General features: G+C 42.0%; 1 protein-coding gene across 2 annotated transcripts in view; it reads left to right on the top strand.

The window, feature by feature from the left end:
• AFF2 (ALF transcription elongation factor 2) overlaps positions 1–15,759 on the top strand; it is a 531,080-nt gene that overhangs the window by 273,041 nt on the left and 242,280 nt on the right. The window lies entirely within an intron of this gene.

The raw sequence follows: 15,759 nt of genomic DNA, 5'->3' as shown, positions 1-15,759 counted from the left end.
TTGCCTACTTCCATGTGCCAGCCATGGTTCCATTTTTTGAGCCCCCCCCCCCCCCCCCCAGTGCTTCTGTCCCATTCTGCACAAACTGCCACAGGGCTGCAACTTGCCCCACCTATTTCCCACGGCAAACAGAAAACACTTTTCAGAGGATCTTGCTTGCTGTGAGAAAGGCGACAAGTCACAGAAGCTTGTGCAAAATCAGACAGAAGTGCTGAGGGGAAAAGGGCTCCAAGTCCGGAACGTACCTAAGGTAAAATTGGTCTATGTTCTGTCCTGAAAAACTGTGTTTGTGTAAATTTCACATAGATTTATTTTTTAATAGAAATTGAATTTTAGCATGATTTAATTAGCACTTTTTAAATATTGAATTTAAAATGTAACAATTCTCCCTGCTGCTATGGGAAATAACACCATGATTAAGTTGATGCCATATGACTTTATAACCTTTTCCTTCAGATTCTTGCACATCTGCTGAAGTCAAGAAGGGAAGTCCTGTTCTGTATTTCTACTTTAGTATACTTTAGAATGATGGTGCAAAGCATTTTCAGTGATTTTTCCCAGCTCTGAGGAACCCCCTACTGAGCTGCTTCAATGTATTCTTAACATTATCTTGTGAATACATGGCTTTTCAAGAAACTTCGTGAAGGGATCCACAGTATGATCTATCTGTCTGTCTGCTCTCCTGCACTTCCTCCAAGAAACTTGGAGCTTCCTCCAAGGAACTTTATCCTTTCAACAACCCTGTGATGTAGGCTAGGCTGAGCATGTCTGACAGACCCAAGGTCATACAGAAAGCTTCATGGCTCTGGGGGTGACCTCCTTGTGACTTAAGTCCACTCTGCCAAAAAGGTTCCAATCTCTCCTCCAGATGTGTGCTGTGCTGCAAGGTGCTAATCAGCTGCTTAGCACCAGTCAGCTGTTTTCAGCAGCCATATGCCTGAAAATTCCAGACGCTTCCCCAGTTTGGAATTTTTACTTCTAGGCAAATAAAATTTTACTTTGAAGAAAACACATAATAAACATTTCATTTTAGTGGGATTGATTTATTTTTTAATTTTTAGATCCCACCACCATTCAAAATAGTTGTAATTAGTACATTTTCCTTTAACTTTCATTGATGTGGGAGCATTTTTGTGCTATCTGTTTGCAACCATTTAAACAAAAAAGTTTTCCAATGGATTTTAGAAAATGTCTTGTCTCCTAAAGCTCTGATGGGATCATATGCATATATATCTGTGTTATTGTTCCATGGCACATGGAATGAAGTCTTGGAGCTTCATCAGTTGAGAAGGAAGCACTAAGCCAGCATTTCTGCTTGTCTCGCATTCAGAACTTGACAAATATTTTTTTCCTTTCAGCCTATTAAAGATTAACTCATGTTCCGCTATTCTTTCTTATTCTCTACTCTCTTTTTTTGCCTTTTTAAAACTAGCTTGCTGTTTATTTCATTTTTTAAAAACCAATAATGCACAAATATTCATTTATTCACCCTGGAGACGAGCCATCTCAGCTGCAGAATTTAGACTTGTCAGAGAAGGAGAAATTAAAGCTTTCTGCCATAGTAAGGTCATAATAGAGAATTGTAATCCTTTTCTCTATCTAACACCAATGAGCTCAGTGTGGGTTTTGTTTCATTCACAAGTGAAAACCAGCCATTAAACCATTTTTATACTCTTCAGATAAGGGAGAGGAAACCAATGCAGAGACGATATTGAAACAGAAAGACAAAACCCCATTGCAGCATAAAAGGGGATTCTCACATTACCTTTTGTACTAAGATTAGTAAATTGCTCCATGCAAATAGCCTGCAGTTCAGCTCCAGGGAGAAAGGAATGCCTGACCTACTAGATCCATGTCAATAGACATAGTGTCCCAGTTGCTGTCAAAGTTTCTGTCACTAGTATCTGGCTTGATTTAATGAGCAGCTGTCTCTCTAGGATCAAAAGTGGTGGTGGGTGTTTATAAATGTGTATAAATTCCAACATAAATCTATCCCGGGGGGGGGGGGGGGGATTGGACACATTGGTACTTGCCCTTTTTTCATCCATACCCTGTTTCTTTTGTATGGTAACTTTTGTGGTGTTTTGGAATCAGCCTGATAGTCAGATATTGAGTCATGAACTAAAGATACCTTATTTTTTTTCTGCTTCATATTTTCTGGTTTCACTTTAGAGTAATAAAGTTACTAAAACAAACAACAACAAAAAAGGATCAAACCCATCACCCAACCCTGTACGTTTCTGAATAATTTTTGTTAGCATGAAACAAGACAGAAATTTTTTTCTCACCTAATCACCTGCAGTGAGTAAGATCCTCCACCAGCTGACTTAATAGGGAAGCTCTTAAAAAGTTGGCTCAAGTCCTGTGTGCATGACCCCCCTTTGACACCAAGACCAACAATGAAGAGCCTGGGCGTAATTTTGACTACCTGCTTATCAACGGAGGCCTAAATCATGAATGTGGCCAGGTTGGCATTTTTCTATCTATGCCAGGTGTCAGCAGCTGGCCCTCTTCCTATCTTGTCGAGATTTAGGGTTGCCAGGTCCCTTCATCTTGCTGGCAGGGGGATCCGGGGGGGGGGGATTCCAGGAGTGGCTGAAGATGTCCCTAATGCACTGACATCATCATGCTCCCAGCCAGGTTTTTAAAATATCGGGGGGGGGGGGATATTCCAGGAGTGGGTGGGGATGTCCCCAGCATGCTGACATCACCAAGAAATGATGTCATTGTGTTCCCTACCAGGCTCCCAGCCCCTTCTTTTCTGTCATAGTACCCCATGTTCTCTTCACCGATTTTTTAAAATGACCTTGAGCAAGCTGCCATAGCCACTGAAGAAGCGCTGAATGTCCTTATCCCAAATATGGTAGCTTAAGTGGCTGATATAAACTTTTCCCTCATATGCAGGCCTGCCAGAGTGTGTGGCAGTTCACAGTCACTCTGGCTTTGCCCTGCTCACCAGCATTCCTGCTGCTCCCTTCTTTCACTTAAGGTCCTGACAGTGCCAACAGCCATGGAGCCTTCCTCCACTCCACCCCCCTTCCAGGAGGTTAAGCATTAGGTGAGCATGCACACAAAGTGCAGTCCTAAACAGAAAGAGGAAGGTGACAGAGAAGTGTGACATTAGAATGTTGGGGCATTGCTTTTTGTGGGTGGGGTTTTCCCCACTGACCCAGTGGCCAGCAGAAGCCCCCAAAACTAGGGGATTCGCCACCCAGACCTAGGTAACGGCATCCCTACCCAGACCTAGCCACTGTGATCAATACAATGGTCACCTCCAGACTGGATTATTGTAACTCGCTCTATGTAGGTCTGCCCTTAACACTGACCCTTAACTAGTCCAGAATGCAGCGGTAAGGGCCCTGACTGGAAACCCTATTAGAGCACATATTCATCCATCCTTCCTTCCTTCCTTGTATTGCCACCCCCACCCCCCCCCACCCCCCTCACCCCCGTCTCTTCCCCTCTACTCTCTCCCCAGGAACAGTGATATATATATATACATATATATATATATATGTATATATATATATATATATATATATATATATATATATATATGCCATCTGATTAAGTGTTTGAAATGTTTGAACAGATTTTAACTTTTTAGCTTTCTATTTTTGCTGTAATCCACTCTGAGCAGGGAAGAGCAGGGTGATGGTGATACATGGTGGGCATGAAATTGCTAACCCCACGTTCTTGTGATCACTGGGTTGTCTGAATGGTGTGAATGCACAGAAAAAATATCTGTGTGTAGAGATCAGCAACATTTGGAAAACAGAATCCCCAGTCAAGGGAATGAAGCATACATGTGAACACTTCCCCATGCAGACAACAAGGCAGGAGTGGAGTCAGTACCCTTGTTCTCATGCTCTCTCCCCACACATTCAGTTAACTCATGGAAGGGTCATGTGTAGAGGGCTTCAGTCTGTAGCCTTCAAGAAATAAACATAGGTAAGTGCTGGCCAGTAACCTTTGCAAACGCATTCACACAATTAGAATACATTGGGCAGTTTATATCTGCCATGTTCAGAGGCTGAACAGATTCCAGTTATGCGGTTTCCCTACAAATCTTGATTTTTTCTGTTTATGGCATCAGTCAAAATGAATGGAAATAGAAGAGTCTGCCAAGACTGCTATTGGGAATTTCCCTGAAGTATCTCCAGCTGCCTAATATATCAGTGTCTCTTCTTGTCTGTTCTTGATGGGGTCCAGCAGCAGGTCAACATCCTAAGGTAAAAGAAAGGCTTCTCAAAGTGAGCAGCAGTCAAGGAAAGAAAATTAATGGGAGCTAGCATCTGCTGATCTCTTTGACAATAAGGAATCTTCACAGCCAACATTTATAGAAAGTGCTAGATATCGTCTCTATTGGAAACCAGATTTCGACTTTCTGCCCTGGGATGCCAAAAATATTTCAGCAGGAAATGCTAAAGGAAGTTGAACTTTGAATTATAATTTGAATGACTGTCTAGCAGAATGGATTAACGTTCTGGCACGACACCTTTTGAGGCTTTGGGTTGAATCTTGCTGGATAAAAATCTTGTCTGTTTTGACAGATGAAAAAGGTCACAAATGAAGCAGTGTCAGGTGATGTTAGACCAATATATATGTATAAAATTTGGATTAGGTGATAGATGTGAAAAAGAAAAACCCATCCAAAATATTGTGAGATATCATCTGGAATCATCCTTTTAAGTGCATTTTGTTTTAATTTAGAAGCCCAGTTTATTTTGTCCTTGTCTACATGTGGACATTGATTAAAGAGAGATTAAAGTGAAGAAGTCAAACATAGAATGAGATGCTAGATATGCTTTGTTAGGTCCTCATAATCAATAGATGGGGTCACAGTTCTGGCAGTGATGTAGAGTTACACATTTGGAATGCTGATTATTTGAATGGAAATATTGCAAATTCTACTTGGCCATTCATTATCCCAAGAGACAGATGTTTCCATTGTGCTCAAACCCTGATTCTAAGACGTTTCCAGGAATAGGGCTTGGCTAGAGCAATAGACAAGGAATAGGGATTCTGCAGTGATGGCCATGGCACAGTAGAGTCCTGCAACGCCAACCTCAGTGCAGATCTAGGAAACTGCCCCATTGGATTGGGTCTCCCGCTGGTTTAATACATACCCAAGGGGATGTTAGTCAAGATTCTGGTTCTGCTATGCACCAACTTCAAGCTGCATCTTCTGATTTTATGTCAGTTCCAGAATCAGGTATATATTCAAGGATGAGTGGCACAACACAGCACTGATCCACATGGCTAAGAACCTGTAATGCAGTATGCGCTGTACCATCGTCATCTGAATGTTCTGAATTTCTGACTCTCAAAACTCTGAATTGGCCCACCACATGGTATATCTCCCATTACGATCTTGTTAAGCCTAATGGGCCCAATCTCTCCTGCAACTGCAAATTCATTATAATGGATTAAGTATAGTTTTATGCCATTGTGACTGGTCTTCATGGTAGCCGAATTACCATCAGATTGGATTCTTGTGTCAAGATAGAATGTGGAGAATGTTCTATCAAAAAAGTTCAAAAGGTGGCGGAAAGCTAGCCCTTGCAAGAAATGGCAAAGGAAAGGCACGAACTGAGCCCCCTGAGGACCCCAGGTTTCCCCATGATCTTTCCACAGCCCTATTGGGAAAACCTAGAACAATCTTCCCCTGCCTGGATAGCCCAGGCTAGCCTGATGTTGTCAGATCTTGGAAGCTAAGCAGTGTTAACCCTGGTTAGTATTTGAATGAGAGGCCATCGAGGAAGTCCGAGGTCACTATGCAGGGGGAGGGAATGGCTAACCTCCTTTGAACATCACTTGCCTTGGAAATCCTACGGGGTCACCATAAGTCGGCTGTGACTTGATGGCACTTTACACTGCAAAAGCAGCCTGTTTTTCATCCCTGCTAAGTCTGTGCTTCAAGTCAGGTTCCGTTGTCAGAAAGATGGAATAGAAATGTTTAAATAAATAACATGCTGTTGCATTCCTGGGCATGGCACTGAGGCTTGATTACATAGTAGCTCGTTGGGCTGTATCTCAGCCTTAGCCCTTGAAATTCCCAGTTCAAATCGTGGTGCCCGTGACAAACATCCCCCCCCCCCCAAAAAAAATGCCAGAGTTGTTCAGACTGGATATCATAATTGGTTAGTATCTCTATCAAAAGGATGATGGGCCTTTGTGTTTGTATAAGATTAATTATCTAATTGAATCCCCCTTCAGAAGAGTTTCAAGCAGCTAGTTCAACTGTTAATTTAAGCTGCAGTGAGAGAACAGAAACCATTCCCTTGTCTTTTTAATGGTCTTCAGCTGCGCTGAGACTTCTCTTGAACAACTGGTTTGCATTTTGTAGGCTATTTTTCAGAGTTTTCCAGCAAAAAGAAAGCCGCTGCCAGCTGAAGCCTCTTTTGATATAAATGGGGATTTCCACTTAAAAACCGATCTGTCTCTGGATAGCCCAACAGTTGGAAAGCTTTCTAATGGAGTTGCAAAGAGCTTTTACGATCTTAGATTTGTCACAGTCGCATGTCTGGTGAACACGCCTTGTCTGTGCCAAAAAAGAACTTGGCACTCTTCAGTAGATTTGGGAAAGAATTGCTCGTTGTGTCTTTGGGTATACCAGGAATAATCACACATCAGCAAAGGGATACACTATGGAATCAGGCCTTTTTAAAATAATAATAATAATAATAATAGAGAAATAGTAGCTGGATGCTATGGTGGCCTTTGGCAATTTCACACCTAAAATATATGTATCATTAGTCCAGAATGCAGCGGAAGGGCCCCTATTAGAGCACACATTCAACCTGCCTACCTACCTTCCTTCCTTCCTCCCTTCCTTCCCTTCTATTATATATTGCCCCCATTTCTTACCCTCCACTCTCTCCCTGGGAATAGTGATATAGTATATGCTAGTGGCTCTCTGACCCATGTTCCTTATCCTCTGGATTGGAGCTCCAACTTTTAAAATGTCTCATGTGTAGAGAATGGAGGGGGAAGAAGCTGCCCTCTTTGACACTACTACTTCAAATGTCTGTTTCACTCTGTTTATCATTAAGGTAACCATGGATTGGTAGAATAAAGTTAGAGTGAAATCCCAATGTAAATAATCACAATGAATTCCAAATGTAAAATTCCCATTATGGGGCCAGCAGCATTACTATTGCTATATTATCCTATTGATATATAGACCTAGGGGTTTTTTTACAATCTTCTTCAAAATCATGCCATGGGAGATGTTCCATTGTACAAACCAGGTGCTTAGACTTGGAAAATATTTGTTATTCCAGCAGGTGCATGTGGAGGAGAGCCAGTTTGGTGTAGTGGTTAAGTGTGAGGACTCTAATCTGGGAGAACCAGGTTTGATTCCCCACTCCTCCACTTGCACCTGCTAGAATGGGCTTGGGTTAGCCATAGCTATCACAGGAGTTGTCCTTGAAAGAGCAGCTGTTATGAGAGCCCTGTCGGCCCTACCCACCTCACAGGGTGTCTGTTGTGGGGGGAGAAGATATAGGACATTGTAAGCTGCTCTGAGTCTCTGATTCAGAGAGAAGGGTGGGGTATAAATCTGCAGTCTTATTATTATTATTATTATTATTATTATTATTATTATTATTATTATTATTTTGAAAACTTATGTGCCACCACTCCAGAGAACTTTCTGGAGGAGGAGGTTTGGATTTATACCCCGCCCTTCAGTCAGAGTCAAAGTGCGGTTTACAATCTCTTTCCCTTCCTCTTTCACAACAGATACCCTGTGAAGTAGTAGGGCTGAAAGAGCTCTGAGAGAACATTTCTGTCAGAACTGTGACTGACCCAAGGTCACTCAGCTGCTACATGTGGAGAAGTGGGAATCAAACCCAGTTCTCCAGATTAGAGTTTGCTGCTCTTAACCACTACACCAAATTCTAAATTAGCAAGCTATTAAAAAGGCAGCCTTTAAAATTCCATTCATTATTTATTCTGGAACTTGAACTGGTCTAAATACTGAACCATTATAGTTGTTATTGGTCATCTGTATGGCAGCTTTTGAATATGGTATTTTGAACTATGTATGTTTAAGTGTGAACAATTCCAGGTTATCTCTGGAGAGATTTACTTCCCTTCTAATTACTCTCTTTCATCATAATTTGTCTGGAAGGACAAAAGCACTAATGAGGGTCAAAATAAACCTACTAGAAACCCCTCCTTCAAAAAATCAGAATATGCAGGGTATCTAATCAAGAAATTATTACAACATATTTGAAAACCATTTTTTAAAAAAGCTTGGCATTATTTTAACTTAATTCAATGCCTCAGAAGATTTGAGAGACAGGCACTTGTATTTGGTTAGAGAAGCAGTAGCTCCTCGAATAAGAAATTCAAGGCTTTTTCTGCTTTCTTCTATGCCAGAAATTTGCAAAGTGAAATCCAGGGACCTCAAGTTTCATTAATCCAAAACACAATAAATTAGTATGTTGTAGCCATTAGAGTATTAGACTAGGAAAAGGGAGATCCTAGTTCAAATTTTCACACAATCATGAAGCTAGCATGTGATTTAGGGCCAACCACTCTGTCTCAGCCAGAGGTACTGCCCAGTGGTGGTGGGTGGAGGGAGGAAGGGTTGCCAGATCCAGATTGGGGAACTCCTGGAGATTTGGGGATGGAGTCTGGGGAGGACAAGGACCTCAGTGGAATATAGTGCCACAGAGTCTACCCTCCAAAGTATCTGATTTCTCCAGGGGAACTGATCTCTGTAATCTGCTGTAATTCTGAGGGATCTCCAGGTTTCACCTGGAGGCTGGCATCCCTACTATACAGGATTCTTATAAGAATAAAATGGAGGAGAGCAAAACAATGTGTTCTACTCTGAACTCCATGAATGATGAGTCAGATAAAAGCATGATAACTGTGATCTCTTGGCATTAGTCTAAGAAAACCTGTAAATTAGCCTTGGGATGGAGCCTTGGATGGTACAACATGAGCAGGCATATTGAGGTTTGTCCTAACAGGTAGTGCCCATCTGCATATTTGGGATTACCAGAACCAAAAGACCAGAAGAGTGTATCCATATGTGAGTGAAGCAATTTAACTCTTTATTTATGAAGACATTTTGTAAGCACAGACTTTTCAGATAATTTTTTTTCAATTCCACCAATTTAATGTACTGTGTTCCTAATGCTTTGTGAAAACACTTATCAGGTGCCTTATAAGGTTTGAAGGTTTTTATGATCAAATATACTTTTTGGAATATTTTTGGTGTTTTTAATAAGGATGTATTATGGTTAATCACCTGTGGTTTGTAGATAATGGTCTTTGACTGTAAATAAATATTTATTCATTTATCAGGTGTTCATTTACAGTGATGTGACACTGCATCACTCCCACACAGAGTTGCCAACTCCAGGTTGGGAAATTCCTGGAGATTTAGGGGTGGACCCTGGGGAGGGTGGAGTTTGGAGAGGAGAGAGACCTCAGTAGGGTTATAATGTCACAGAGTCCACCCTCCATTTTCTTCTGGTGAACTAACCTCAGTCATCTGGAGATTCATTGTAATTCTGAGAGATTTCCAGGCCCCACCTGGAGACCGGCAACCCTTCCCCACAGAAATGTACTCCTTGAATAAGGAGCTAATTACAACCGTAGTGTCTTATGAACATTTGAAGCTGCCATGTATCATCATCAAGGCAGTGGTAAATGTAGGCCAGAACTTGATGGGCAGCAGCAACTTGTCAAGGTATCCTTTTGTCATTTCTTTAACTGAAATGCCAGGAACCTTCTGCCAAGTAAATTGTCCCACAGGCCAGCTCCATTCCTCAGAAAGCCTTGTCCTTGTAGTATTGCAGCAACTAGGTCATGGGCTTTTTTCTGTGGGAAGTCAAGTTCTCTGGAATGGGGGACAACAGAGGATGACTTCATGGGTACATTTAGGAAGGTGTACAAGACCTGTCCTATTTCAGATGGCATTTGGGAGTGGGCGGAGCGTTTCAGCAGATTTAGCTGCATGTTTTTAATTTGTTCATTTTGTTTTCATTTTGTTAATGGACTCTTGATTTTTTGCGTTCTTGCAACTTTGGGAAGCCGCCCTGAGCCACTTGTGGGAAGGGCGGGATATAAATCTTAAATAAATAAAAATAAATAAAATAAACTTGTTCCGCTGTGAGCTCCTTTGAGGAAATAAGGTGGGATATAAATATTTCAAATAAATAAAATCCTTAGGAGCTGTCCCTGTTCCTCATTTAAAGTGACAGCATCACCAACCATGATAACATCACTGTTCCTTTTCTACCCTGGGAAAAGAGCATTGCTGTACATGGAAGGTAGGGTTCTGCAGGTGGTAGCTTCCCATTCTCCAGGCTACCCAAGCTCCAGGTGGTAGCTGGAGATCTCCCACTATTACAAGTGATCTCTACATGACACAGATCAGTTCATTAGGAAAAAGTGGTTGCTTTGGGAAATAGACTCTGTAGCATTAGAAGAACAAGAGATTAGATTTATATCCCACCCTTTACCTGGTGTCTCAGAGCAGCTTACAATCTCCTTTCCCTTCCCCTCCCCACAACAGGCACCCTATGAGGTAGGAGGGGCTGAGAAAGCTCTTGAGATAACTGCTGTTGAGAGAACAGCTCTGAGAGAACTTGTGACTGACCCAACATCACTCAGAATCAAACCCAGTTCACCCAGATTAGAGTCTGTACTCCTAACCACTACACCAAACTGGCTCTTAATTCCCTCCCCAAGCCCTGCCCTCCTCAGGCTCTACCCACAAAATCTCCAGGGATTTCCAGCCTGGAGCTGGTAATCCTAATGGGAGGTATAGAAGTGGTAGGATGGGGTGCCTTTAAAATTATTATAGGGCCAACCTTATGCTCCTGTTGTCAAGACTCATAACCAAGAAAGAGAGGATAGGCACTCCATTGTGCCTGGAGTGGAGACAAGTTCATGGTAGGAAAACACAGACACACTGTATTGTGGAGAATCAGGCCACAGCCCTCCCATGGCTCCTTCCTGTTAAACATGGATCAAATTGGAGCCTGTAGCCTTATGGTTTGCTGTCCTCAACCCCCATCAGCCCTGCTGCTGGCTAGGGAGGGTGGGTAGGGCTGCAGAAAGCTGCCCAAGAACCACCTGGCTGAGAGCCACTGCTGAACACAATTGCCCAGTCATTGTCCCCACCCGCACCCTTGGGCACAAATGATGCTCTAGCTAAAGGTGGGGAGCTAAACTTCTGGTAGAATTGCTGACTCTTGGTTGGGAATTTCTTAGAGATTCGGGAATGCAGCCTGGGAGGGTGGACTTTGGGGGGCAGGACTTAATCAGGATATAATTCCATAGAGTCTGCCTGCCAAAGAAACTAATTTCTCTAGGGGAATTGATCGCTGAAGTCTGGATATAATTTCTAATTCCAGGAGAACTCCAGACCCCACCTTGAGGTTGGCAAGCTCATCTCCTAGCCACAGTTTAATGAGAGCAAAGTTGTCCTTGTCTAATGATCATATCTTAAATATTTGACCATTCCCCTCATTGTAAAATTATTCTGAAACTTTGACTAACCTGGATGACACAATGTGATTGATGACCTCCCAGAAATTAGAGGTTATCTTTCCATTTATTTGAAATGCAAAACAAATAGAAAATCTATAGCTTATTGCCCATGTCTTTTAAAGTAAAACCAGGCATCTCCATTGACCTCCTATTTACATTTCTTTGAGGGGGGGGGGATCCACGTAAAAGCTATCAAGAAACATTTCACAGCAGGCAAATTAATTGGTTTTTACTGTATTTGAATGGAGTGATTGTCAAATAAAACATGCCATGACAGTTAATAGTGTCATTTAGAGGCATAAAATTATTGGCTTATTTGTTATTGGATAAAAACAAAGGCAAACACTTTGTATTAGGAAGTTTTAATGTGTTTAAAATCCTCATTAGGGATTTATGGACATTCTTGCTTCGCAGAGCGCCTCATTAATTTGAGGCTAAACAGTTACTTCTGTGTTACCATTCCACTGGTGTGTGTGTGTATGTGTGTGTGTGCAGGCGAGTATGTGCACTAGGTTGTTGTTTTTTAAACCCCTTCCACTTTTCCTTAATTAGATCTTTTGTTAGTGCTTGAGTTGTACACTGCTGGAAATGTAGAATTTAATTAATGTAATTTATAAATCAAATAGAAGTGAGTTATTTTAGGGTCCCTTTTTTTCTTTGCATTTTAGTGAGCAGTTTAAGAAGCCTGATGTTTAAACATATGCAGATCTGACAGATTTCTGAATCTAAGGGAAGGACACAGACCTCGATGGTGAATACTTTTAGCAGTGTCTCTTGGCATCAAGAGATCAAAATGGCTTAATTAGATTTGCAATCAAGGGGGAGGCAGTTAAAAATCCAGTTGAAATCTAGACTTCTTTGGCTTTTTAAGTTTTAGATTTTTGCAAAAGCGCAATTTCACCTTATTTGACAGCCCCAACTAGTGGCAATTAATACAATCGTCCTTCTAGGGTTACCAGGTCCTTCCTGCCATCAGTGGGGGAGGGGGGGAGGGACTCTGAGTCCCTTTAAACCCCTGCTTTCTATTCCCCACAAAACCTGCCAAAACAGTTATGTAGCAGGGAGGCATTCCCTGCTGCTCAGCTGTTTCAGGCTCTTTTGTGCAATCTCTTTAAACTTTAGGGATTTATTTGGGTTCTGGAATACAGGAGAAGGTGGGCTGCTCTGCACCCCACTGCAATAATATTGCTAAGCATTTTGCAAAAAAATATCTCACATTGTCTCTGACTTGGACACTACATTAGCAGTGACAGGATTAGATAGTCCCAGGGTGACATCCATTATGTGGCATATCATTCAGTTTACCCAGTCTGAGGATGTGGATGGGATTCTTGGAAGTCTGAGACTTGTTTATATGACCGTTGTCCCTCCTGGTTGCTTAAATCTGTAAGGGGGAGTTGGATTATTGGATCTGGGAGACAATTAATACTACCCTGAGAGATTGGGTGGTTGCTCCTGCCTTAGGAGTGGTGCATCTACTCCTAAATAAACATGCTCTAGACCAAGGAGATTTGAATAACTACGACTCAGTATCAAAAGTCCCATTCTTGAGCAAGGTGATAGAACAAGCAGTGGCTGGACAATTCAGACATTCATTAATAAAACCATTGAATCTATTCCTGTCTGCTTTCAAGCCTGTCTGTGGGGCTGAGATGGCCTTTGTTACCCTGGTAGATGACCTATACTGAGCAATGGACAGGGGGAGTTTGACACTGTTAATTCTCCTGGATGTCTCAGAGGCTTTCAATAGCATTGATCATGGTCCCATTCTGGACTGGCTTTCAAGGTTGGGACTGGGAGGCACAATTTCATGGTGGTTTGTTCTTATCTATAAGATAGGCTTCAAAGTGTGGTGATGTGTGTCTGCTCCTCAGCTCCTTAGCCTCTAGCTTTGCCTGGGGAGCTAAATGTAGCTGTTCCTGAGCAGAAAGGATTTTGCCACTGTGGTGCATGCCCTGGTAACATCTAGATTAGTGTATCACAATGCATTTTATGAAGGGTTTCTCTTGAAAGTTGTCCAGAAGCTACTTTTGCTACAGAATGCTGCAAGCTGAATGCTGATAGAGGTTCCTAAAATTATGCATAAGGTAGAAAAAGTTGATAAAGGAAGTTTTTCTTCCTCCTCCATAAATCTAGAACTCAGGGGTACCTAATAAATGTGATGAGTTATATGTACAGGACAGACAAAAGGAAATACTTCTTTACTGAGCAGATAATTAAATTGTGGGCTTCAGTACAACACAGGTAGGTGTAGCCTTAAACGGGACTTAGATTCATGGAGAAGTCCTTCTGTGGGTACTAGCTTTGGTGAATAAAGGGAACCTCCATATTCAGAGGCAGTAAACCTCTGAAACCTAATGCTAAGAGGCAACATTTGGGGAGAACCTTGGTCTCTGCACCCTGATTGTTGGCCATCCAGGGTAACTGGTTGGCTGCTGTGAGAAACAGGAGGTTGGAGTAGATGGACCACTGGTCTGATTCATCAGAGCTCTTCTTAAGTACTTCTGTTCTTATATTTTGAAGGGTCACCTCAATGGGTGGGTTTAAATTTGCATAGATTAACAAAGAAAAACAAGCAATGGCCACTTAAAAGTAGGGAATGATCATTATCACAGTTGACTAAGGCATATTTCTCTGTTTGAATGTCACAAAGAATTAAGATTTCCAGATAGTCCAAGATACCATAAACACAGGACATAACAGATACCTCTGGCATTGAATGGCATGCCATGCTTGTGTGGTCCCAAAGGCATCTGACTGGCTACATTTGAAAACAAAACACTGGATTTGATTAACTTGGTTTGATTTGCCAAGACAGCTCTTATGCTCTTAAAACTCTGAATAAGTTTTTCATGTTATATGAAATGCATCAGGGGCTACAAGAACTGCAGATTACTCATATGTTAAATCTGGCCAGCAAGTGGTGCCACTAAGTCATTGACAAATTGGAATGGGCTCAGGAAAAAACAACAAAGATGTTCTGTGGATTTGGAAACCAAGTCCTATGAGGAAGTGTTTAGCCTGATGCAGAAAAGACTGAGGAGTGGTATGATCATGCTCATCAAATACTTAGTGGGATGTCATATGGAAGAGAACAAAACCTTGTTCTCTGCTGCTGCAGACACCAAGGCTAGTTCTGATGGGTTTCAATTGTGGGATGGTAGGTTTCAGCTGAAAACTCAGAGAAATTTCCTAAGGATGAGAGCAATTTAGCAATGGAACCAGAACCGGGGTGGTGAACTCTTCTTGTAGATTCACATCCCCACTCAGTGATGAACCTCATGGTGACTATGGGCCAGTCAATGTATCTTGGTCTTATTGTGAAGATAACATGTGCTCTTCTGAGCTCTTGAGAGGAAGGGAGTGATCAAAATATAGTAAAACAGTAGATCTTCCTACACTGCTACACTATGTGCTATCCTTCCTCATTAGATAACCCACATGATCGGCCCATAACCACATGGTTCCCAAATTTGAAATGTTATTGGAGTTTCAAAGGAAGGAAGCAGCTTCCAATGAAGGGATCTTTAATGGCAGGTTTGATGACCACAGGATAGTTCTACAGGCAACTAAGCAAATGGATGCAGATAATCATATAGATGGAGAAGCAAATTCATCTGTTTTTGTGCAACGAGGCTCAAAATGAGGAGCCAGGCCCAAATCAGCATATTTGGGGAGCCAAATGAGATCCTAGTGAGTTACCTGATCCTTGCTGTCTTGGAAGCTGGAGTACTACCCCTTTGGGTGCCTGTCACAGTAGCGCTGCTTAGTATGAATACTTACTGGCTGTCACAGAAGTCAAGTTGCTTTACCCCTCTTGCCAGAATCTCTGATTTAAGCCTCAGTGATTTACAGCAGCCTAGGGTAAAAGGTAAAGCTAGTCCCCTGTGCAATCACAGAGTTGTCACCAACCCTGTCACATCATGACATTTTCTTGGCAGATTTCTTACAGGGTAGATTGCCATTGCCTTCCCCAGTCATCTACACTGCAAGCTGGGTACTCATTTTACTGACCTTGGAAGGATGAAAGGCTGAATCAACCTTGAGCCAGCTATTTGGACCCGGCTTCCGCCAGGATCAAACTCAAGTCATGAGCAGAGCTTGGACTGCAGTACTGCAGCTTATCACTCTGCAACACAGGGCTCCTCTACAGCAGTCTAGACCTATTCTAATACTGACCCAACCAGATCATATATAGATCCTTGGATTTCCCATTTCTATGCCAAGAAAGGTGTGTGT

Source organism: Heteronotia binoei, chromosome 11, assembly GCF_032191835.1.
Source record: "Heteronotia binoei isolate CCM8104 ecotype False Entrance Well chromosome 11, APGP_CSIRO_Hbin_v1, whole genome shotgun sequence".
Taxonomy (NCBI): domain Eukaryota; kingdom Metazoa; phylum Chordata; class Lepidosauria; order Squamata; family Gekkonidae; genus Heteronotia; species Heteronotia binoei.
This window is presented reverse-complemented; position numbering and strand designations above follow the sequence as displayed.